This window comes from Suncus etruscus, chromosome 4 (assembly GCF_024139225.1).
Source record: "Suncus etruscus isolate mSunEtr1 chromosome 4, mSunEtr1.pri.cur, whole genome shotgun sequence".
NCBI classification, from domain to species: Eukaryota; Metazoa; Chordata; class Mammalia; order Eulipotyphla; family Soricidae; genus Suncus; species Suncus etruscus.
The window spans coordinates 57,202,393-57,226,855 of NC_064851.1; the positions used below are offsets into that span (position 1 = coordinate 57,202,393).

At 38.0% G+C, this 24,463-nt stretch overlaps 1 non-coding gene across 1 annotated transcript; it reads right to left on the reverse strand.

Moving 5' to 3' along the window:
• Window positions 1-13,642: 13,642 nt before the first annotated feature.
• On the reverse strand, window positions 13,643-13,749 carry TRNAL-CAA (transfer RNA leucine (anticodon CAA)). Its single transcript has 2 exons — window positions 13,712-13,749; window positions 13,643-13,688 (listed from the first exon to the last, which is right to left on the reverse strand). It is a non-coding gene; the product is annotated as a tRNA-Leu (tRNA).
• Window positions 13,750-24,463: the final 10,714 nt, after the last annotated feature.

The window sequence follows — 24,463 nt, forward strand, 5'->3', positions numbered from 1 at the left end:
CTCTGATGATTAGTAATGTGGAGCATTTCTTCCTGTACCTTTTGACCATCTTTATTTCATCTTGGTAGAAATGTCTGTTCATTTCTTCCTTTTTTTGAATGGGGTTGGATGTGAGGTGGAGAAGCTTTCCAGTTTAATGTAGTAGTATGTTGCTCCCATTTGCTTAGGCAGTAGTGTTTCTTCCTTGAAGATGCCTTTAGCTTCAGTGTAATGGAGTATTCTGCCCACATCTTTGTCTATGCACCGTATAGCATCACGTATGGTATGAAGTTCTTTAATTCATTTTGATTTCATCTTTGTGAACTGCAATTAATAAAGGTCTGAGTTTTTCTTTTGGATGTAGTGGGCCTGATTTCCTACCATCATGTGTGGCTTTACTTTGTATTTTTTGCCCTTTATGAACTTAATTTATGAATTAATAAATTAATAATGAATTAATCTTTCTGAAAGATTAATTGATTTATGTATACCTGAATGGCAGTCACTGGATATTCAAGTTGGGATATTCAACTTTGGGATATTCAAGTCTATTCCACTGACCTGAGGTTCTGTCTTTATTTTAGTACCAGGTTGTTTCCATGACTATTGCTTTATAGTACAGTTTGATGCTGGGGAAAGTGATGTCTCCCATCTTATTTTTCCCAAAGATTGCTTTATCTATTCATAGACATTTATTGTTCTATGAATTTCAAGAGAGTTTTTGAAATATACTACTTTGAAATATGCCATGGATATCCTTACAGGAATTGCATTAAATCTGTATCACACTGGAAATTATGGCTATTTTAATGATGTTAATTTTCTCAATCCAATAATAAGGGTATGTGTTTTCATTTTCTAGTGTTCTCTTTCTTTCCAGAAGCAATGTTTTGTAGTTTTCTTTGTATATGTCTTTCATCTTCTAATTAAGTTGACCCCAAGGTACTTGATATTCTGAGACACAATTTTATTTGTTTAGCTTTGTTTTGTTTTTGGGCCACACCCGTTAACGCTCAGGGGTTACTCCTGGCTGTGCATTTAGAAGTCGCTCCTGGCTTGGGGAACCATATGTGATGCTGGGGGATCAAACCGAGATCCAACCAAGGCTAGTGCTGGCAAGGCAGACACCTTACCTCTACCGCCACCACGCCGGCCCCTGAGACACAATTTTGAATGATTTTTAAAATATCCCTTTCTCCTCTCTCATTTTTTGTGTATAGAAAAGACAGATTTTGCATAGTAATTTTAATATTAATTTTAATAATATTTGCATATTTATTTTTTGCATACTAATTTTGGGGCTCGACACTTGACTATATCTTGGAAGAGTCTTTAGGATTTTCAAAATATAGTATCATGTCATCTAATGATCGTTAGTATCATCATCATGCAAACAGTGAGAGCTCGAATCTTCCTTTTTTCTCTGGATTCCCTTGATATCCTGTTCACACCTAATTGATATGGTAGTAATATACTGAATAGAGCAAGAGGGGGCAAGCTTGTCTTGTCCGGATCTTAAAAGAGAGGCTTTTAGGTTTTCTGTACTGCGTATGATGTTTGCTATGGTCTTGTTGTAAATGGCTTTGTGGTCTGAAAATTCTGTTAAATTCTGTTAAATTTTTTCCCGAGTTCCACTGTTGTCTGTTTACTTATTTTAAGTATTTTTCCCATATTTTATTCATTTATTTTAAGGCTCTTTTCAAACTTCTTTTGTTCTATGGAGGTGTTGTGCAGCTCATTTTCCAGCTCATGATTTTTTCATTAGCAGCTCTTACTCTACTTGAGATCTTCTGTTTGAAATTTTCTCATTTATAGTCTCATATCCTCTTGAGTCTTACTGACTGTCCATTCCATGGTTTCTTTGAGTTATTTGAACATTATCAGAATTTATTCTCTAAAGTCCTTATCATAGAACCTATATTGGTGAGTGATATTCACTGGATCTTTAGAATTATCTTAAAAAAAAAAAAAGAACTATCATCTTCATTCCCTAAGCGTGGCAGTATTCTACATTACTTTTCCATTGTGACATTTGCACTTTGGTGATTTTTTATGTGGTGTGCTGGGGCTCATTGACTAGAACAAAAGCAAAGCATGGTGGCTAAGCTTTTTCACATGGATACTGACCTGGCACAAGTTACCTCCCTGATAAAAGTTGATCAGGTTCCTGGATCATCTTTCTCTAGCACCCATCCCTGTATTCATCCTACCACCCCATGTGCTCTCTTCTCACCTCAGTTAGTTTGTTTAACTCGGGGCTCACTATGATCGTGGGCCCTCTGACCTGGCACAAAATGCCTCCCTGATGAAAGATGATCAGGGCACTGACCTTGCACTTGTGTCTGCTGTCATCCCTCTATCTCCTGGGCACTCTTCTCATCTCATTCCTAGAGAGACTTATTAGATAAATAATTAGATGTTGATATGGAAAATATGAAGGGAGAGCCACATACTGGACATTGAGGCAAGGGTTTTTTTTTGTTTATGATTTTATAAACAGCTAGGCTCCCCACACATTTTTATTGAATCATATGGATACATAGTCACAACATTTTTCATGGTTTTCAGTCATACAATGTCTAACATCCATCTCATCACCAGTTCACTAGTGCACATTTCCTGGCATTGATGTCTCTATGGTAGACATCTCTCTCTCTCTTTCTCTCTCTCTCTCTCTCTCTCCCTCGCTTCCTCTTCTCTGTCCCTCCCTCCCTCTCCCTCTCTCTCCCTCCTCTCTGTCCCTCCCTCCCTCTCCCTCTCTCTCCCTCCTTTCCTCCCTCCTCCTTTCCCTCTCCTGCTCCCTCTCCCTCCCTCCCTCCCTCCCTCCCTCTCTCTCTATCTCTCTCTCTCTCTCACACACATATACTCTTACTCTCCCCTTTCCACTCATTCTCTCCAAGGTTTTTCAAGGAATGAATTAATGGGAGTTGAGCATGAGTCCCATTATTGTGGTGGTGTTGTAGTTATTCATGCGTATATGGAGTAAATACTTGCTTATCACTTATATCACTAGCAATTTTTCAGCTTGGGGTCTATTGATATGTATTTATGCTTAATGAGAAGACAAAATAAGGTGAGGGTTCTATAGACCAAGCATGCCTCAGTAGCTGGCTAAAACTGGATTTCTGAAATTCTCATCAGAAACTTTACAACCACAGGTTATCGGGATTGGATTCTCAAGGCTCATCTGTTGTGCTTTACACAAGTAATATGGAGTACCCTCTATCCAATCATTTTCCAACACTAACACTGCCTCCTCTACAAATGGTGACATTTAACCTTTTTGTTTTTATTCTTTATAAATTTATTTTAAACATTACTTACAGTATACACTTAATATATAAAAGTTATTTTTATTATCCAGAAGTTAGGAGTTATCTTGGCAACTAATTATGTTAAAATGAAATTTTCTAAATCCAATTTATAAACCACATGCTTTTTATTTAGATACAAAATAATTTATTGCAACTAAGCCTATGAAATTTTAGCTATTTTAGTATCAATGTCCCTTATTATTGATTCACCAAAGCCAGCGTTCTTCATGTCTTTAGATGTCCTTGCTTTCAACTTCACTGTCCATGATGCTTCAGAAAAATGTTTGATAAGTTATTTACAAATTATTATGTAAAAAAGGAGATTAATGAGGCCAAGTGGTGGCACAGTAATAGGGTGTTTTCCTTGCACACCGCTGACCTAGGAAAGACTGCAGTTCAATCCAGTGGCGTCTCATATGGTCCCCAAAGCCAGAAGTGATTTCTGAGTATAGTCAGGAATAACCCCTGAGCATCACCGGGTGTGGTCCTAAAACCAAATAAAAAAAGAGATTAATAAAAAATAAAAATAAGTAAATAATTACCTCATTAATTTGTTGGCAAATTCATTTTCCAGTTTGTATTTTCAAATACTAAGACTAGTTTGAATTGGCATCTTATATATATATATATATATCGGGCTCTTCATCCTCAGAAAGCTGGATGCACATTCTTCTCCAGTGCACATGGGTCTTTCTCCAAGAGAGACCTCATGCTGGTCCATAAATTGTATCTTTATGAAATAGAGGCTAGAAATTATACAAACTACCTTCTCAGATCATAATGCACTGAAATTAGAAGTGAATTACAAATAGACACAGAGGAAATACCACTTGGAATTAAACATCTCACTAATGAACAACCAGTGGATCGGAGACTAAATAAAAGAGGAAATTAAGGGGCCGGTGTGGTGGCGCTAGAGGTAAGGTGTCTGCTTTGCCAGCGCTAGCTTTGGACAGACCGCGGTTCAATCCACCGGCATCCATATGGTCCCCCAAGCCAGGAGCGACTTCTGAGCACTTAGCCAGGAGTAACCCCCGAGTGTCACCTGGTGTGGCCCAAAAACCAAAAAAAAAAAAAAAAAAAAAAAGAAATTAAGAGATTCTTGGAAACAAATGAGAATGAAGTCACAAATAATCAGAATTTGTAGGGCACAGAAAAGTGCTACTAAGTGGAAAATTTATAGCTTTGCAAGCAATTATGTAGAAAAAGAAGGGTCCTATATAATAATTTTATGGCACAGCTTATAAAATTGAAAAGTGATCAACAAAATAAATTAAATAATATGGGGCCAGAGAGATAGCATGGAGGTAAGGCGTTTGCCTTTCATGCAGAAGGTCATTGGTTCGAATTTTAGCATCCCATATGGTCCCCTGAGCCTGCCAGGAGCGATTTCTGAGCCTGGAGCTAGGAGTAACCTCTGAGCGCTGCTCCAAAATAGGCAGGTGGAAAGAAATAATAAAACTTAAAAAGGGAGGAGGAGCAGAGGGATGGACTGAGCAGATAGCTGGCTTCCAGTGCCTTGATCCTGGAGGCCAGCTCTTCCCAGGTATTGGGTTAGGGGACACCCCATGCCAGAGGAATTTTCCTAGCTTGGGGGTTGCTGGGAGGCTTGGCAGGCCTCCAGCCATTCCCCTATTTCCTCCCCTATTCCCAGTCTTCCCTGGTTGCCGGCCCAAGTGGACTCTATCGTGGGCTCAGGCTTTCCCCCTTTCTCTCCTGACACTATGGGGGGGACTCAAGGGGTGGATGGAGGGCCGATGCAGTACTGGTGTATGTTGGGACATTAAATCCTGACATTCACTGGTATTTTTTTTCTCATTGGTCTCCATTTCAAGAATCGTGCGGGGGCGTACCATATGTATTTAAAATAAAAATGGGAGGATGGAATCTCAGGTTGGGAAGAGACCAGTTCTGGTGGGGGTACCATATATTTTCAAAGTAAAAATGAGAGGATGGACTCTCAGGTTGGGAAGAGGCCAGTACTCTTTACCTACTTGTTTACTCTCAGTGGCCTCTTGGCCTCTTCCTTCTTTCATTCTGCAACTGTGGTTGCAACCATACTAGGTTTCTGATTAGTTCCTATAAACGGTGACAATTGAGTCCACTGTCTTAAGTTAGATTGTTTATTTTCCCTACTTTGTGAACTGTTCAATAAGGTATTTTGGTGAAAGAGTCCCTCTCTATCTTTCCTTCCCTTTGTTATTTGTTAAATAAGGAAATTTGTAGAAGTGTCCCTCCATTTAATGTTTATATAAGAACCAAGTCAATTGGATTGTTGGACTTGTTCTTGCATCCCCATAGGCACCAATCTCACCATGTGATACTGTTCTTCCTTTGCATAGGCACATTAAAATGGGAAATTATGTACAAACACGTTCTTATCATATAGAGATGGGAACACACAAATTTTCTTAAATGGTGACAATTTTGTCCACTGTCTAAGTTAGGTTGTTTATTTTCCCCACTGTAAACTGTTCAAAGAGGAATTTTGGTGAAAGAGTCCCTCAGTTTAATGCTTATGTTTGAACCAGGTCACGGGGATTGTTGGACTTGTTCTTGTGGTCCCCTTATGTGCTGATAATGCCAGGTGGCATTATTCCTTGTTTACATGGGCACATTAAAATGGAAAATACTATACATACAAATAAGTTCTTATCTAATAGAGATGGGAACACACAAATCTTGTGGTGCAATGGAACCTTACACCCTGAACATTGACATGATGACCTGGCACAGGCCTCAGAGGTTTGGGCATTATCCAGTCACCCCTGAACCAGGGAAGCCATCTATGAAACATCCAAAGTTGTCTATGTGACATCACCTAGAAGCAATTCTCTACCAGGGAAGACCCTACTACTGCTCTGATATCGATTTACTCAAAAGAGTTTTCCCTTAACACTGAGAAGATTTAAACAACAACAACAACGACCTGCATACTGAACAGGGCTTTCTGCATTGCCCTTTAATAGTGAGTTGAAATTAGACGCCGCTCCACACCATTCTGACTTCAATGTAGGATATACAGATTCCAGGACCTTCAATAAAGAAACATGATATCAACAACAGAGACTATGAAAAATATAACTGTATGGGTACTACAGACAATGACTGGGATTGGACAAACTAGTTTGCCTGGGGCCTAGAAATGGTCTTATGTCAGGAAACTTCAGGGGTAGGATCTCCTTGTACTTAGGCCAAAGTTTTTCCTTTCCATGACCCCCATACTTTGGTGGGCCCATGCAAATGATAAGTGCCACTCTAACATTGTTTTTACAGTGCTCCTTTGACTTTAAACCTTTAAAAAACCACTAGTAAAAATATCTGCAACTGCAAAAAAAATGGTTCACATTAGTGTTAATATATGCTTTTAGTTACACTAGCATTCTGGGAGATAAAGGAGGGAGATAAGGGATAGATGCTTGGGAACAGGGATAAAGGGAGGACAACACTGGTGGTGGAAAGGCCCCCATTTATTGTCACTGTGTACCTTAAATATCACTGTGTAAGATTTATAATTCACTTTGGCCACAATAAAAATAAAAAAGAACAGAAATTATTGAATTAGAAATCCATAATACAATCTAAAATCTGAAAGCAAGAGTTGGTTCTCTGAAAAAATTAAAAATTGATAAAACACTAGAATGACTCACAAATAAAGGGATTGAGAGAAATTTATTAAACCAAATTAGAAATGAAAATTGGAAGATTAATATAGATACTATAGAAATTGAAAAAATAATCAGAGATTACTTTGAGAAATACTCTGCCTCAAAACAAGAGAACCTGGAAGAAATGGAGAAATTTTTGTTCTCCTATAATCTCCCAACGTTAAGATGATCTAGTGTATCTGAATAGACCCCTTTCTGTTGAAGAAATTAAAGTGTTAATCAAAAGTATTCCCCAAAACAAAAGCCTAGGCCCATATGTATTCACTAATGAATTCTTTCAAATCTTTCAAGAGGACCTCCTGCCAATCTTTTTGAGGATGGGCCTGAGGGAATAAATGATGTTTTACACTTAAAAAAAAAATGATGAAATAGAAACACCCCCTCACTAGTTTTTACAAAGCTCACACCATCCAGATTCTAAAATCAGACAAAGATTTCACAAAACAAGAGAACTATGAACCAAAATCCTAGATGAACCAGAACCATGGATTCTAAGCAAAATCTTAGCAAACAGGATCCAACTTCTCATCAAGGTCATACACCATGACCAAGTAGGTTTAATTACAGGAATGCAAGGATGGTTTAACAAATGTAAATCAATCAATATAATACACAATATCAACAAAAAATAAACATTTTATGATCATATAAATAGATGCAGAGAAAGTATCTGATAAGGCCCAACACCCATTCATGATGAAAACTCTCAGAAAGATGGGAACCGAAGGAACTTTTCTCAATATAGCCATGGCAATTTCACCCAATTCAAATCCATGGAAAATATTATACACAGTGTAGAAAAACTGAAACCAATTTCTTTAAAATTTGGCACAAGTCATGGCTGCCCCCTTTTACCACTTGTATTCAACTTAGTACTTGAAATTCTGGCTTTAGCAATTAGGCAAGTAAAAGATATCAAGGGCATCCAGATAGGAAAGGAAGAAGTCAGGCTCTCACTGTTTGCAAATGACATACTATATTTTAAAAATCCCAAAACTCTACCAAAAAGTATAGCAAAGTTGCAGGCTACAAATTTAACACACAAAATTCAATGACCTTCTTATATACAAATAATGATAGATAAGAAATAGTTTAAAACCTAAAGATAACTAAATATGTGAAGTGTCTATATACAAAGAAATGAAAAAGGACACAAGGAAATGGAAACATATACACTGCTCTTGGGTTGAGCAGATTAACATCACTAAAATGACAATTCTACCCAAGCACTGTACAGATTAAATGCAGAACCTCTAAGGATATCCATAACATTCTTCAAAGAAATGGATCAAGCACTCCTGAAATTCATTTGGATAACCTCCCACAAATAGCTGAGGAAAAAGAAGATAGGAGACCTGTCTTTCCCCAACTTTAACTTGTTCTACAAATCAATAGTCATTAAAACAGCATGGAATTGGATTAAAGACAGGCCCTCTATAAAAAAAAGACAAAATAATGGAATAGACTTGAGTATTCAGTGAATGACCTCTAGACAGACAAACATTTAATCTGATAAAGGGGCATGAAATGCAAAATGGGGTAAGGAAAGCCTCTTCAACAAGGGGTGTTGGGACAGCTGGTCAGTCACATGAAAAATAGCAAACTCAGACCTCTATCTTTTTTTGGGTCCAGACCCAGCAGCACTCAGCGGTTACTCCTGGCTCTATGCTCAGAAATCGCTCTTGGCAGGTTCAGGGGACCATTTGGGATGTTGGGATTCGAACCACCGTCCTTCTGCATGCAAGGCAAATGTCTTGCCTCCATGCTCCTACCCCAGACCTCTATCTTAACCCCATGCACAAAGATCAAATCAAAATGGATTAAAGACCTTGATATTAGACTTGAAGCTATAAAGTATATTGAACATAAGCAAAACACTCCATGACAGTGAGACTAAAGGCAACTTTAAGGAGGAAACAGCACTGCCCAAACAAGTGGAAGTGAAGATAAACAAATGGGACTATATTAAGCTGAGAAGCTTCTGTACCTCAAAAGAAATAATGATGAGGATACAAAGGCCACTCACAGAATGGGAGAAAATAGTCACCCAATACCTATCAGATAAGTGGCTGGTATCTATGATATACAAGGTACTGACAGAACTGAATAAGAACAAAACATCTAACCCCATCAAAATGGAGAGAAGAAATGAACAGGCATTTCCTAAAAGAAGAAATATAGAGGGATAAAAGGCACATAAAAATGCTACCCATCACTAATCATTGAAAGATGAAAATTAAAACAACTATGATGTATCATCTCACAACACAGAGACTGGCACACATTACAACAAAACAATCAGTGCTGGTGTGGATGTGAGTAGAAAGGAACTCTCATTGTCTGCTGGTTAAATGCCAGCCTTTCCAGACAACAATATGGATATTCCTCAAAATACTGAAAATTGAGGGACCAGAGAGATAGCATGGAGGTCAGGCATTTGCTTTTCATGCGGAAGGACGGTGGTTTTAATCTCGGCAGTTTTAATCCCAGCATCCCATATGGCCCCCCCACCCCCGAGCCTGCCAGGACCGATTTCTGAGCACAGAGCTAGGAGAAACCCCTGAGCGCTGTCGGGTTGTTGCAAGTCAGCCCCTGAAGAAGTTGACTGATGGAGGGATGGAGGATGAGGTCTTTCCCCTCCAGCTCAGAGCAGGAGTCTGCCACCCTGTCCAGCCGACGGTTCTGAGGTGAAATGGCGGGTAAACAGCTCGCAGACAGTCAGGCTTGTGGAAATATTAGCTTTATTCGGTGGACAAGACTGAAGTCCAAAGACTCAGCATAAGTTCCAGCCAAAAGCCTCTCGCCTTCCACAGACCCTTGTTTTTATCCCCCAGAATCAGGTACCACCCAATGGTGGGATCAGATACCACCCAATGGTGGAAGCAGAATCAGGTACCACCCTAGGGTGGGGGCAGAATGCCAGGTCAGATCCTAGGGTAGGGCACAATCACCGATCAGGGTAGGGTCAGTAACATAATAATATTTACATACACAACATCGGGTGTGACCCAAAAACAAAAACAAAAACAAAAAAACCAAAACCCAACACAAAAACAAAAACTGGAAATTGAGCTCCCATATGATTTGGCAACATCACTCCTCAAGATATAGGAAAACAAAAAAAATTTAATACCCTCTTCACTCTTATATTCATTGCATCACTATTTATAGTAGGCTAAATATGGAGAAAAAAAACCCAGGTGCCTAAAAACAGATAAATGGCTAAAGAAACAGTGTACGCTTGCACAATGGAATACTTATGCAGCTGTTAAGAAAAATGAAGTAATAAAAGTTGCCTATATGTGGGTGGACATGGAAACTCATGATAGTGAAATGAGTTAGAGGGAGAGCGATAGACACAGAATAGTCTCACTCATCTGTGGTATTTAAGAAAAATAAAGTATGGAAAATAAAACAAAGTATATTTAACACAGTATATTTATTTAAGAAAAATAAAACACAGTATAACTCATCAGATAACAGCCTAATATCTAAGATAAAAAGGTACTGACAGAACTCAACAGTAAAAATTCATCTAGGCCGAAGTGGATGAGGTATTTGTCTTTCACATGGCCAACCTGGGCTCAATCCTCAGCATCCCATATGGTCCTCCCTATCCTGCTGTAACTTCTGAGTGCAGAGCCAGGAGTAATCCTTGAGCACTTCCTGGTGTGTCCCTCCCTCCCCCCCCCCAAAAAAATAGAAAAATTTATTTAGCATCATCAAAATTTGAGAGAAGAAATGAACAGATATTTTTACCCTCCTCAACAAAATGGACAAGGCTTAGAAATTAATCTTGTAGATAGATTCTTTACAGTTGGTGTACTCCACTTTAGGTTGGAGATGGAGACTATGTCTGGTGTACTTACTTTGGGTTTACATTCTTTTTGGGGGGCACACCCTGTGACACTCAGGGATTTCTCCTGGCTATGTGTTCAGAAATCGCTCCTAGCTTGGGGGACCATATGAGATGCCAGGGAATCGAACCATGGTCCATCCTAGGTTAGTGTGAGCAAGGCAGATGCCCTACCGTTTGCACCACTGCTCTGGCTCCCTGGATTTGCATTCTTTAGTTATGAGCTTGTTGAAGTTATAACATTGTATTTATTGAGAAGCACATCAGACATAAGTTTAGAGTCTGACTGGATGGTGCAAAACAGAGAACCTGTCAGAAACTAACTAGCTGGGACCCAGCTGGGCTTTCCTAACCTCCAGAATGACTGCCCCAGTTCTGATCATATGTGGTCACATCTCCCTTTGTTGAGTTTATTAAGTGCCAAGACTCTGTGATTCTTAAATTTCAGTATAAAATGAGTTCTTGGAATGAAAAACTTTATATGTTCAGCATGAAACTGGTGGATGACTGGTGATTGATTTTTAGCGTTGTTTCTCCCCACTCGCCAGGAGTGGAGGTTCACTGCTTTCCAGGACCCAAGTCTGTTTTCAGCTTAGCAAGTACTGACAGTTAAATTGGTGTTCTGTGAGTCCTTCGTATTTAGCTCTTTTACAACTGCGGTTGGAATTTTCTGCCCTGTTTTGGCTTTGGGGGCTTTCTGTTAATATATTTCTTTCAATCTCTGCTTTTCCCTTGCCCTGATACAAGGCATGTACTTCTTTGCTTGAGAATTATCTGTGGTTCTACCTTCTGTTGAGTTGAGTTCCCTTCAGAGAATGACTCCTTATTGAATTTTCTTTGTGAGAGCCCTCAAAAGGAGTTTTATTCTGTTAAATTTTATTGATTTTTTTGTGTCGATGTCGTAGGAGTTCTCACAGAACTGTTCTTTTACAGCTGTCTTGACCCCAACCCTTCCTGTATATTTTTAATGTGTATGAAAATCTATAAACATGCCCTAAACAAGAAAAAATAATTTAATGTAACTTTATTTATACATCACCTAATTTTAGCAAATGTTTTACTATGTTTTTGGAAGTTTATTAGCTAATACCAAATATTATTTCACTCTTAAATACTTTACTATTTATATGCATCATACTTTAACAAAATTATAATTTTTCTCTTACAAGTTTTATTATATATTGTATTGTAAATTTTTGGGGGGGGGTCACACCCGGTGGTGCTCAGGGGTTACTCCTGGCTGTCTGCTCAGAAATAGCTCCTGGCAGGCACGGGGACCATATGGGACACCGGGATTCGAACCAACCACCTTTGGTCCATGCTTGCAAGGCAAACGCCGCTGTGCTATCTCTCCGGGCCCATATTGTAAAATTTTTAAAAATAAAAATTTTGGGTATGGTGCAAGCAGTAGGGCATCTGCCTTTTACACGCTAACCTAAGACAGACTGCGGTTCTATCCCCGGTGTCCCATATAGTCCCCAAGCCAGGAGTGATTTTCTGAGCGCATAGCTAGAAGTATCACCGAGTATGGCCCAAAAACACCCCCTAAAATTTATTTTTGGATATGGGCTGGAGATTTACTTTTGTGTGTACGGTGCTTGCCTTGCCGGTGACCAGGTAGTACCGGGTTCAATTCCTGGCACCTTATATGTTCACCTAAGCCCCTCTAGGAGTGATTCCTGAGTGATCCAGAAGTGAATCCTGTTCAGTTTGGCCCTACCGCTCTCCCTATCAATAAAGTTAAGAGGATTTACTCATCAATATTGTCCTCAAGTTATATAATTTACTATAAAGCCTAGTCCAAAAGAAGAAATAGTGAGAAAAATGGAGATGAGCAAAAGTTCGATCATATCATTTAGGTACTGAATGTATTATTACTTTAATTCCATATAAAATGATAACAGTCACTAGAATTATTTTTAATAATTTTTGTGGTAGCTGCATGTCAGGTTGATCACATGAATAAATGTACAAAAGGAGTACAAACTGAAGATTTCAAGGTGGAAGAAGTGTTTGTACTATCACAGTTATATATATATATTGAAAATAAATCCAAAGATCCTGAACATCATAAATGGGTGAGTTTAGCAATATAATTGAATATAAAACTCTAGGATAGTGGCCAGCATGGTGACGCTAGAGGTAAGGTGCCTGTCTTGCCAGCTCTAGCTTAGGACCAACCGCAGTTTGATCCCCCAGCATCCCATATGGTCCCCCAAGCCAGGAGAGATTTCTGAGTGCATAGCCAAGAGTAACTCCTGAGCGTCACTGGGTGTGGCCCAAAAACAAAAAAAAAAAAAAAAAAAAAAAAAACCCAAAAGAACAAAAATCAAAAAACAAAAACAAAAAAAACAACCTCTAGGATAAAAGTTATTCTGTAAACATGGTATCAAACACTTTTAAGGTTCAGTAATGAAACTTGTACTCTATCTTGTCTCAGAAAGAACTAGCTTTTATTTTGATGAAATAACAGCTGCATGTTAGGTTGATTTTATGAATAAATGTACAAAAGGAGTAAAAACAACTGAAGACTTCAAGGTGGAAGTGTTTGTACTACCACAGACAGCTACATATATTGAAAATGAATCAAAAGATCCTGAACATTTTATTTTTTTCTTTTCTTTCTTTCTTTTTTTTTTTTTTTTGGTTTTTGGGCCACACCCATTTGATGCTCAGGGGTTACTCCTGACTATGCGCTCAGAAATCGCTCCTGGCTTGGGGGGAACATATGGGACGCCATGGGATCGAACCGCGGTCCATCCTTTACTAGCGCTTCCAAGGCAGACACCTTACCTCTAGCACCACCTCTCCGGCTCCAAGATATATGTCAGAAGTGGGATTCGAACCCATGCCTCCATACGGAGACCAGAATCCCCAGCGCTGGGGAAGCACTACTTGAGTCTGACGCCTTAGACCACTCAGCCATCCTGAAACCCAGAGTATTTGCTGGCAGTGGTGGGATTTGAACCCACGCCCCCAAAGAAAATGGAGCCTTAATCTAGCGCCTTAGACCGCTCTGAACATCTTAAATGGGTGAGTTTAGCAATAATATAATTGAAAATAAAACTCTAGGTTAAAAGTTATTCTGAAAACATGGTTTCAAACATTTTTAAGGTTCTGTAATGAAACTTGTACTCCATCTTGTCTCAGAACTAGCTTTTATTTTGAAGAAATAACATTTTTAGACTTCTTAAGTTCACATGACATCTTTCAGATGCTTCAAAGAAGTTGGTTATATCTATAAATATGAGGCAGAAGAGAGGAAAATTTATCCTGTTTATTATCTTTTATGTTTCTAGGTAGCTTTAAAATGTTTTGCTGTGTGTTTACTAACAAATTAAAGTAACTTAAATTTGAGTTTTAGAATTGAACTGTATTTTACATTTTTTTATTATTTACTTTTGGATCAGACCTGGCAGTGTTCCTGGCTCTATACTCATAACTTAATCATGGCAAGCTCAGGGGACCATATGAGATGCTGGGGAACAAACCCGGGGCTGGCAGCATGAAAGCAAATAAATGCCTTACCTTTGTGCTATCACTCCAGTCCCAGGACTCTACTTAACTTTTAAGATCTTAAATATGGGAGAATGTTATACTTTAACTAAATAAGTCCTAACCAAAATCATTTAGTGCTGTTTGGCTTATAGCAATCAACTTAGATTATAATTCTGATATGTTTGTGATCAATTTGTTTTTGTTTGTTTGTTTTTGTTTTTGTTTTTTTTTTTGTTTTTGTTTTTGGGCCACACCCGGCAGTGCTCAGGGGTCACTCCTGGCTGTCTGCTCAGAAATAGCTCCTGGCAGGCACGGGGGAACATATGGGACACCGGGATTCGAACCAACCACCTTTGGTCCTGGATCGGCTGCTTGCAAGGCAAACGCTGCTGTGCTATCTCTCCGGGCCCGTGATCAACTTGTTTTTAAGCGAACTTCCAATACTGGAAGACCTTTTCTCTGTGGAGTTTGCAACTTAAACTGTAAAATCTTTAGTATTTACAGTCAAACTGTAAATAAACAATGCACCAACAAAAAGACAAAAACATATATCCCACATAACATACCAGTGACCAATCCTATATAATATAATGCTAATCTTTATGTCTTTTCAATTTCCAAGAAACCCTGAGACTGTGATATAAGGAAAAAATATACTGGGGCCAGAGCGATAGCACAATGACAGGGCATTTACCTGGCACGAAGCCAACTTAGGACAGACCCAGGTTTGATTCCCGGCATCTCATATGTTCCCCTGAGCCCAGCAGGAGCAGTTCTGAGCACAGAGACAGAAGTAAGCCCTGAGTGCTGCCAGGTGTGTGTCCCCACCCCCACCCCAAAAAAAAAAGAGAAGCAAAGTAAAAAGATGTAAGGCTTTGTTTCCTGTCTGTGTTTTTTTTTTTTTTTCTTTCCCCATTGAGACAAGTTAGCCGTATCCAGCAGGTCTAATTAAGACTAGTAAATGCAGTGTGTAGTTGAGCCATTCTGTGTCCTGTAAAAGCTCAGGATACCATAGCATAAAGGAAGAAAAGGGGAATAACTGAGAGTAGTGTGAACAGCTCTCTATACCACTGGTCTACTACTGGTATGTATTTGACTTTTAGTAAGAAAATTATGCATTTTTAAAGGAATCCTAAATAAAAGGAATACTGGCTTTACTTCTATATTGATATGTTCTGTTTATTCTTTCAAACTTTAACATGAAAATTCCTGTGTGTTTTGAAGCATCATTCAAAGTATAGTGACTTGTAACTTTATTAGCTGAAAATTGTTAGTTTTCCTGAATGGGATAGATACTTAATGATATATAAACAGCTTCCCTCCTTTTTTCATGTGAACTTGCATTTGAAAAATAAAGAATCTTGTATGTGAAGAGAATCATTAACATGATGAAAAATATTTAAGCACAATGATGGAGTGAAAAGAAAATTTCATTAGAGATCTTGGACCTATAAAGCAGAACTTCTTGATGCAAGAAGATGGTAAGAAAGTTTGTTTAAACAAATAATGTATTAATAACCCCATATGTCATCTAGCTGAAGCATGAATTGGTTATGCAGAAAAAGGAAATTTGGGGGGCTGGAGAAATAGCACCTTGGTAGGGAATTGTCTTGCACACAGATGACCCAGGACATACCCAGGTTCAATTCCTCCTATCCCATATGGTCCCCTGAGCCTACCAGGAGCGATTTCTGAGCACAGAGCCAGGAGTATCTCCTGAATGCCACCAGGTTTAACCAAAGAGAAAAAAAAGAAAGAAAAGAATAGAAAAGACAATTTTGATTATGTTTAGTAACAATGAACTCTCAAGAGTCCCAAATATTTGAATTAAGTTAGTAAAGGAAAAAAATGAAGATTATTAATTGCTTTTCAGTGTTAGAGAAAATTCAGATAAAGTAAAATAAAAGAGATCCACATGTATGTTTCAAACCCATGGAAAATATTAAACACTGTGTAGAGAAACTGAAAACATTTCCTCTAAAATCTGGCACAAGTCATGGCTGCCCCCCTTTTACCACTTGTATTCAACTTAGTACTTGAAATTCTGGCCTTAGCAATTAGGCAAGTAAAAGATATCAAGGGCATCCAGATAGGAAAGGAAGAAATCAGACTCTCACTGTTAGCAAATGACATACTATATTTTAAAAGTCCTAAAACTCTACCAAAATGTATAGCAAAATTGCGGCTACAATTTTAACACACAAAATTCAATGACCTTCTTATATACAAATAATGATAGAGAAGAAATAGTTTAGAAATTAAAGATTACTAAATATGTGAAGGGTCTATAAAAAGAAATGAAAAAGGACACAAGGAAATGAAAACATATACACTGCTCTTGGATTGGGAGGATTAACATCACTAAAATGGCAATTATCCCCAAGCATTGTACAGATTAAATGCAGTACACCTCTAAGGATATACATGATATCTAAGGATATCCATGACATTCATCAAAGAAATGGATCAAGCACTCCTAAAATTCATTTGGATAAACTCCCACAAATAGCTTAGGAATAAGATGGGAGAATGTCTTTCCCCAACTTTAATTTGTTCTACAAATCAATAGTCATTAAAACAGCATGGAAGTTGATTAAAGGCAGACCATCTATAAATAAAGACAAAATAATAGAATAGACTTGAGTATTCAGTGAATGACCCCTAGACATTCAAATATTTAATCTGATAAAGAGGCATGAAATGCAAAATGGGGCAAAAAAGCCTCTTCAACAAGTGGTGTTGGGACAGCTGGTTGGTCACATGAAAAATACAAATTCAGACCTAGAAATCGCTCCTGGCAGGCTCAGGGGACCATATGGGATGTCAGGAATTGAAGGACCATCCTGCATGCAAGACAAAAGCCTTGCCTCCATGCTATCTCTCCGGCCCCCAGACCTCTATCTTAACCCATGCATAAAGATCAAATCAAAATGGATTAAAGACCTTGATATTAGACTTGAAGCTATAAAGTATATTGAAGAAAACATAGGCAAACACTCCATGACATGAGACTAAAGGCAACTTTAAGAAGGAAACAGCACTGCCCAAACAAGTGGAAGTGAAGATAAACAAATGGGACTATATTAAGCTGAGAAGCTTCTGTACCTCAAAGGAAATAGCAATGAGGATACAAAGGCCACTCACAGAATGGGAGAAACTAGTCACTCAATACCCATTAGATAAGTGGCTGATATCTAAGATATACAAGGTATTGACAGAACTGAATAAGAACAAAACATCTAACCCCATCAAAATGGGGAGAAGAAATGAACAGGCATTTCCTAAAAGAAGAAATATAGATGGATAAAAGGCACATACAAATGCTACACATCATTAATCACTGAAAGATGCGAATTAAAACAACTATGATGTATCATCTCACACCACAGAGACTGGCACATATTACAACAAAACAATCAGTGCTGGGCCGGAGAGATAGCATGGAGGTAAAGCGTTTGCCTTTCATGCAGGAGGTCATCGGTTCGAATCCCGGCGTCCCATATGGTCCCCCGTGCCTGCCAGGAGCAATTTCTGAGCCTGGAGCCAGGAATCACCCCTGAGCACTGCCGGGTGTGACCCAAAAACCAAAAAAAAAAAAAAAAAAAAAAAAAAAAAAAAAAAAAAAAAAAAAAACAATCAGTGCTGGTGTGGATGTGAGTAGAAAGGAACTCTCATTGTCTGCTGGTTAGAATGCCATCTAGTCCAGCCTTTCTAGACAACTATGGATATTCCTCACAAAACTGGAAATTGAGCTCCCATATGATTTGGCAATACCACTCCTCAAGATATAGGAAAACAAAAAAAATTTTAATACCCTCTTCCATCTTATATTCATTGTATCACTATTTACAGTAGCCTAAATATGGAATAAAAACAGGTGCCTGAAAGCAGATAAATGGCTAAAGAAACAGCATACAGGGCCGGAGAGATAGGATGGAGGTAAGGCGTTTGCCTTTCATGTAGGAGGTCATCGGTTCGAATCCCGGCGCCCCATATGGTCCCCCGTGCCTGCCAGGAGCAATTTCTGAGCCTGGAGCCAGGAATAACCCCTGAGGACTGCCAGGTGTGACCCAAAAATAACAAAAAAAAAAAAAAAAAAAAAAGAAAAAGAAACAGCATACACTTGCACAGTGGAATACTTATGCAGCTGTTAAGAAAAATGAAGTAATAAAAGTTGCCTATATATGGGTGGATATGGAAATTCATGATAGTGAAATGAGTCAGAGAGAGAGTGATAGACACAGAATCGTTTGACTCATCTGTGGTATTTAAGAAAAATAAAGTATGGAAAATAAAACTCAGTATATTTATTTAACACAATATATTTAAGAAAAATAAAACACAGTATAGCTCATCAGATAACGGGCTAATATCTAAAATATAAAGGTTCTGACAGAACTCAGCAGTAAACATTCATCTAGGCTGGAGTGATAACCCAATGGATGAGTTATTTGTCTTTCACATGGCCAACCTGGGCTAGATCCCCAGCATCCCATTGGTCCTCCCCTATCCTGCTGTAACTTCTGAGTGCAGAGCCAGGAGTAACTCTTGAGCACTTCCTGGCATTCCCTTCCCCCAAAAAATAAAAAGAAAAAAATTATCTAACCCCATCAAAAACCGAGAGAAGAAATTAACAGATATATTTACCCTCCTCAACAAAATGGACAAGGCATAGAAATTAATCTTGTAGATTCTTTACAGTTGGTGTTCTCCACTTTAGATTGGAGATGGAGATTATGTCTGGTGTACTTACTTTGGACTTACATTCTTTTTGGGTGGGGCACACCCGGTGACACTCAGGGGTTACTCCCGGCTATGCATTCAGAAATTGCTCCTGGCTTGGGGAACCATATGAGGTGCTGGGAAATCCAACCAAGGTCCATCCTAGGCTAGTGTGAGCAAGGCAGATGCCCTACTGTTTGCACCACTGCTCCCGCTCCTGGATTTGCATACTTTACTTACGATCTTGCTGAAGCTATAGGATTGTATTTATTGTGAAGCACGTCAGACATAAGTGTAGCGTCTGACTGGATGGTGCAAAACAGAGAACCTGTCAAAAACTAGCTAGGACCCAGCTGGACTTTCCTAACCTCCAGAATGACTGGGCTAGTTCTGATCAGATATGGCCAAATCTCTCTTTGTTGAGTTTACTAAGTGCCAAGACTCTATGATTCTTAAAAGTATAAAAGTATAAAAAGAGTTCTTGGAGTGAAAAAAATGTTTATATGTTCAGCATGAAAATGGAGGATGATTGGTAATTAATTTTTAGGGTTGATTCTCCCCACTTGCCAGGAGTGGAGGTTCACTGCTTTCCAGGACCCAAGTCTGTTTTCAGCTTGGGAAGTACTGACATTAAAATTGGTGTTCTGTGAGTCCTTTGTATTTAGCTCTTTTACAACTGTGGTTAGAATTTTCTGTCCTGTTTTGGCTTTGGGGGCTTTCTGTTAATATATTTCTTTCAATCTCTGCTTGTCCCTTGCCCTGATACAAGGCATGTACTTCTTTGCTTGAGAATTATTTGTGGTTCTACCTTCTGTTGAGTTGAGTTTCCCTCAGAGAATGACTATTGAATTTCACAGTGAGAGCCCTCAGAAGGAGTTTTCTTCTGTTAAATTTCATTCATTCTTTGTGTTAATGGCATAGGAGTTCTCACAGAACTGTTCTTTTACAGCTGTCTTGACCCCAACCCTTCCTGTATATTTTTAATGTTTAAGAAAATATATAAATATGCCCTAAATAAAAAAGAATAATTTAATGTAACTTTATTTATATATCACCTAATTTTAGCAGTCATATATTTTACTATGTTTTTATTTTTTGTTTTTTTTCTGAAGTTTATTAGCAAATCCCAGATTTTATTTCACTCTTAAATACTTTGCTATTTTATGCATCATAATTTAAAATTATGATTTTTCTCTTACAAATTTTATTATATATTATAATATAAAAATTTTAAACATAAAAATTTTGGGTATGGGGATGTTGGAGCGGTGGTGCAAGCAGTAGGGCTTCTACCCTGCACACGCTAACCTAGGATATACCGAGGTTCCATCCCCGGTGTCCCAAAAAGTCCCCAAGTCAGGAGTGATTTTCTGAGTGCATAGATATGTGTAACCCCTGAGTAGCACTGAGTGTGGCCCAAAAACCAAAAAAAAAAAAAATTTTTTTTTTGGATATGGCTCGAGATTTACTATTGTGTGTAGGATGCTTGCCTTGCAGGTGACCAGTAGTACCTGGGTTCAGTTCCTGGCACCTTATATGTTCACGTAAGCCCCTCCAGGAGTGATCCCTGAGTGATCCAAAAGTGAATCCTGTTCAGTTTGGTCCCACTGCTCTCCCTATCAATAAAGCTAAGAGGATTTACTCATCAATATTGTCCTCAAGTTATATAATTTACTATAAAGCCTAGGCCAGAACTAGAAATAGTGAGAAATATGGAGATGAGCAATTTTTTATCATATCATTTAGGTACTGAAAGGGAAACGAAATAAAATAATTTTTTCTCTGCACCTTCCTGAGGACTCCCCCTTAATGCCCTAGATCCCACCCTTCCTAAATCCTAAAAACCTTGTCCTTTAACAAAAGATACATTTTAACTGTTGAGCTGAGGACCCCACCCCTTCCTAAATTCCAAGGATCTGCCCTTGACATTTTAACAGTTGTAAACCTTATGACTTGTGGTTATCTAAATCTTGCAAAAATGTAACTGAGTAAATATCAAGCGTCAGAACTCCCTGAAATGAACCACCCTACTGTAAGCTATAGGGGAAGCCCCTGCATGCTTGTAAATAAATAAAACCCCTTGTTTTTGCATGGTCTCTGCCTCTGGAGTCATTAGAGGGGTGTATGTGGAATTCCTGACCTTATCATTTGGAGGTCCTCCCGAGATGTTTACTGCTCCGTTGGGAACCACGCTCCCTCGAACGCCAAAGGGCCAGATTTGGGGTGAGTAGAGGTGCCAAAATTTGGAATTTGGAACGGCCAGAGGGTACAGTGATTGTCTGAGCGGCCTTTGGGGTGTGTGAGCCTCCAAAGAAAGGGCCCTGGACAGCGGCTGATGGACTGTGGGAGAGTCGCAGGTCACAGCCCTGAGGGACGCCTCAGGTGGATTTTCGGGCCCTAAGGACTCCTGGAGATTGCCCATTTGTAGTCGAGGTGAGCGGCCCTGGGGAGCGTGAGCCTCCAGGGACAAGGTTGTTGCATTTGGTTATTTTGGTAGTGTCCTCTAGTACCCGGGAGGAAACACTGTCTGATTTGTCTGATATCTGTAGCTGTGTCTGTAGCATTGTTGGACTAGTCCATGCTGCCTTCTTTGGCTTTTGGCTCTGGGTGTGTGTGTCACCCCTAAGTGTTGATGCAATCTGGCTTGAATTCAATAGAAATTGCAAGGCAGGCGGAGGGTACAGATCGCAAAACTCGACTCTCCTTACTGGCCAGAAGGATGATTTCATCCTGGGGAGTTCAAATTTTGTAATCTATCGCCCCAGCCGAAAGGCAGAATCAAAACAAGTACCCAGCGAGCCAGTGTTCATGAGAAATTTATAAGACCTATTGATAAGAGGTCTCAGGAAATTGTGAAGCTTGTGATGTGAGGAATGCAGATCTCTCTGTGTGTGTTCTGTGTTGTTTATGTGTTTGTTTAAATTGTGTTCATATTGTGCTGTGCAAAAATTTGCTTTTTACTCGTTTTGCTTGTCAGTTTGTATTTTGTGTTAATTTGTAATCTTCAAATTGTGTGTTAGAATTGTATTATGCCTTTACTAAACTATGGTTGAGTATTGCCGCATTTTTTGAGTGTTTAATATTGCTAAAACTGCTAAGGTTAGATAGCTAAATTTCATAACAGCGGCCAGGTATCTAATGCAAATCTTAAGATCTAAAAGGTGAAAATGCTTTACATGTCCTTAGTAAACACAATAGGGGACAACTTAGTCCTGTCAGATGTAAGTAGTTTTAGCAATTTGTTTTCTAATTGGGAAAATAAAGGGAATAAATGTTTTAGGTACCTGAATAATCTGCAAACCTTTTAAAACTGGAGTAAAAATCAGTCCTATTCAATATCTCTAAAGTTTATATAACTTAAGTTGCTATAGTGGTTGAATTTTAAAAAGCAATAGTATCCTTAATTATACAATGCCTGTTTCTCGTTTGCTAAGGTTGCATCATTAATCTTATAAAGTCTAAGTACCTTGATAATTGGTATTTAAAAATGTAATATATTATGGGTACTGTCATAAAATTTGGTATTTGAATTTTTAACAATAAAAAGAAATCAACAGGGTTGTTTTGCAGTAAACTCTTGGATTTATGATTAGTAGTAAAGCAGAAAGAGTTTATGAGATATTTTAGAAACTGCTAAATGATATGCCTAAAATAGTTACAAAAAGGAAACAGAGTAATTAAAATTGTGTGGACAGATCATACTTTGGAAATTATTATTTCTCTTAATTGCAAATTAAAAAAAAGAGAGAGAAAACCCTTAAGAGAATTTGTATTGTTTTTTACTGGTTTAAGAATTCTGTTAATTTGGTATATAGGAATTTTAACATAAAACATTTATGAGCATAGGAAAGGATCAGAGCTTTTAAGAAGGATATGTGTTTATGCAAGAAAATAAAATATGGATTTAATGCTAAGAAAAAAGGAAATTTCTGGGAAAGAGTAGGCAGTTGGTTGCAAATGAAACTGAAAGAAATTTGTAGAGTGAGTTTGAATAATGTAAAGAAGGTGAAAATTGGACTAAGAAAAGGCAAGGTTAGAAACAAAAAAAAAAGGAAAGAAAAGTAGGTAAAATGCAGAAGGTTTAAGAATGTGTAAAAAGGATTGGGGTGTATACTAGGAAAGAAACTGCAATAATTAAATTGGATAATTATCATTATACAGTATATTTACATGCTATGGTGTATAGTGACTTGTAACTTTATTAACTGAAAAGTGTTAGTTTTGCTTAATGGGATAGATATTTATGATATAAAACAGCTTCCCTCCTTTTTTTCATGTGAACTTGCATATAAAAACTAAAGAATCTTGTATGTCAAGAGAATGATGACAAAGATATAAGCACGGTGATGGAGAGAAAAGACCATTTCATTAAAGATCTCAGACTTCTTGATGGTAAGAAAGTTTGTTTAAACAAATAATGAATTAGTAACCCCATATATCATGTAGCTGAAGTATAAATTGGTTATACAGAAAAAGAAAATTTGGAGGGCTGGAGCAATAGCACAGTGGAAGGGAATTGCCTTGCACGCGATGAACCAAGGACGGACCCGGGTTCAATCCTCATATTCCATATGTCCCCTGAGCCAATAGGAGTGATTTCTGAGCACAGAGCCAGGAGTATCTCCTGAATGCCACCAGGTTGTGGCCCCAAACCAAAAAGAAAAGAAAATAGAAAGAAAATTTTGATTATGTTTAGTAATAATGATCTCTCAAGAGTCCCCAATATTTGAATTAAGTTAGTAAAGAAGAAAAAATGAAGATTATTAATTGCTTTTACAGTGTTAGAGAAATTTTAGATAAAGTAAAATAAAAAGGGTCCACACGTATGTTCTATAGTGTTAGGAAGATATAAGTAAAAAATAACATTGCTTGGCTTGACTTTGAAACTAGTTTTCAGCCAACTCAACCTTTAAAAAAAAAAAACCTGTGGAATTGTGAGGTTTGGGGATATTTTTTTTTGATTTCTCATGTAGAATGAATGAATTATAAATATGTATAATAAATTATATTAATTTTGAAGATTAGAAGTTTAGAAATAAATTCATTCCCATCTAGATATAGGTAAAATGTGTCCTCTGACTCTGATATTCGAGGCCATTTTATTAGTTATTATGTTAGCTATCTAAAGGGAAATCAATTTTCCTTTTAAGGTAATGGAACATAAAACAATGACCTCACTATTATTTAAGTAATGTCTGTGTATTTTGTGTCTGTGTGTTGAAAAACAAACAAAATATTGATAGAAGATATATTTATATTACCATTAGTGAATGCTCAGTAGATAGGTGTTTTCACAATGTAATACTATAGAATATCAGACATTGCAAGTTAGTTGTGGCCTAGGTACAAAAATCAACTCATGGAAGATTGTCATATCATTTCATTTTTTTTGCTTATTTTTTCCTGTTAAAGTCTATGAGGAACCG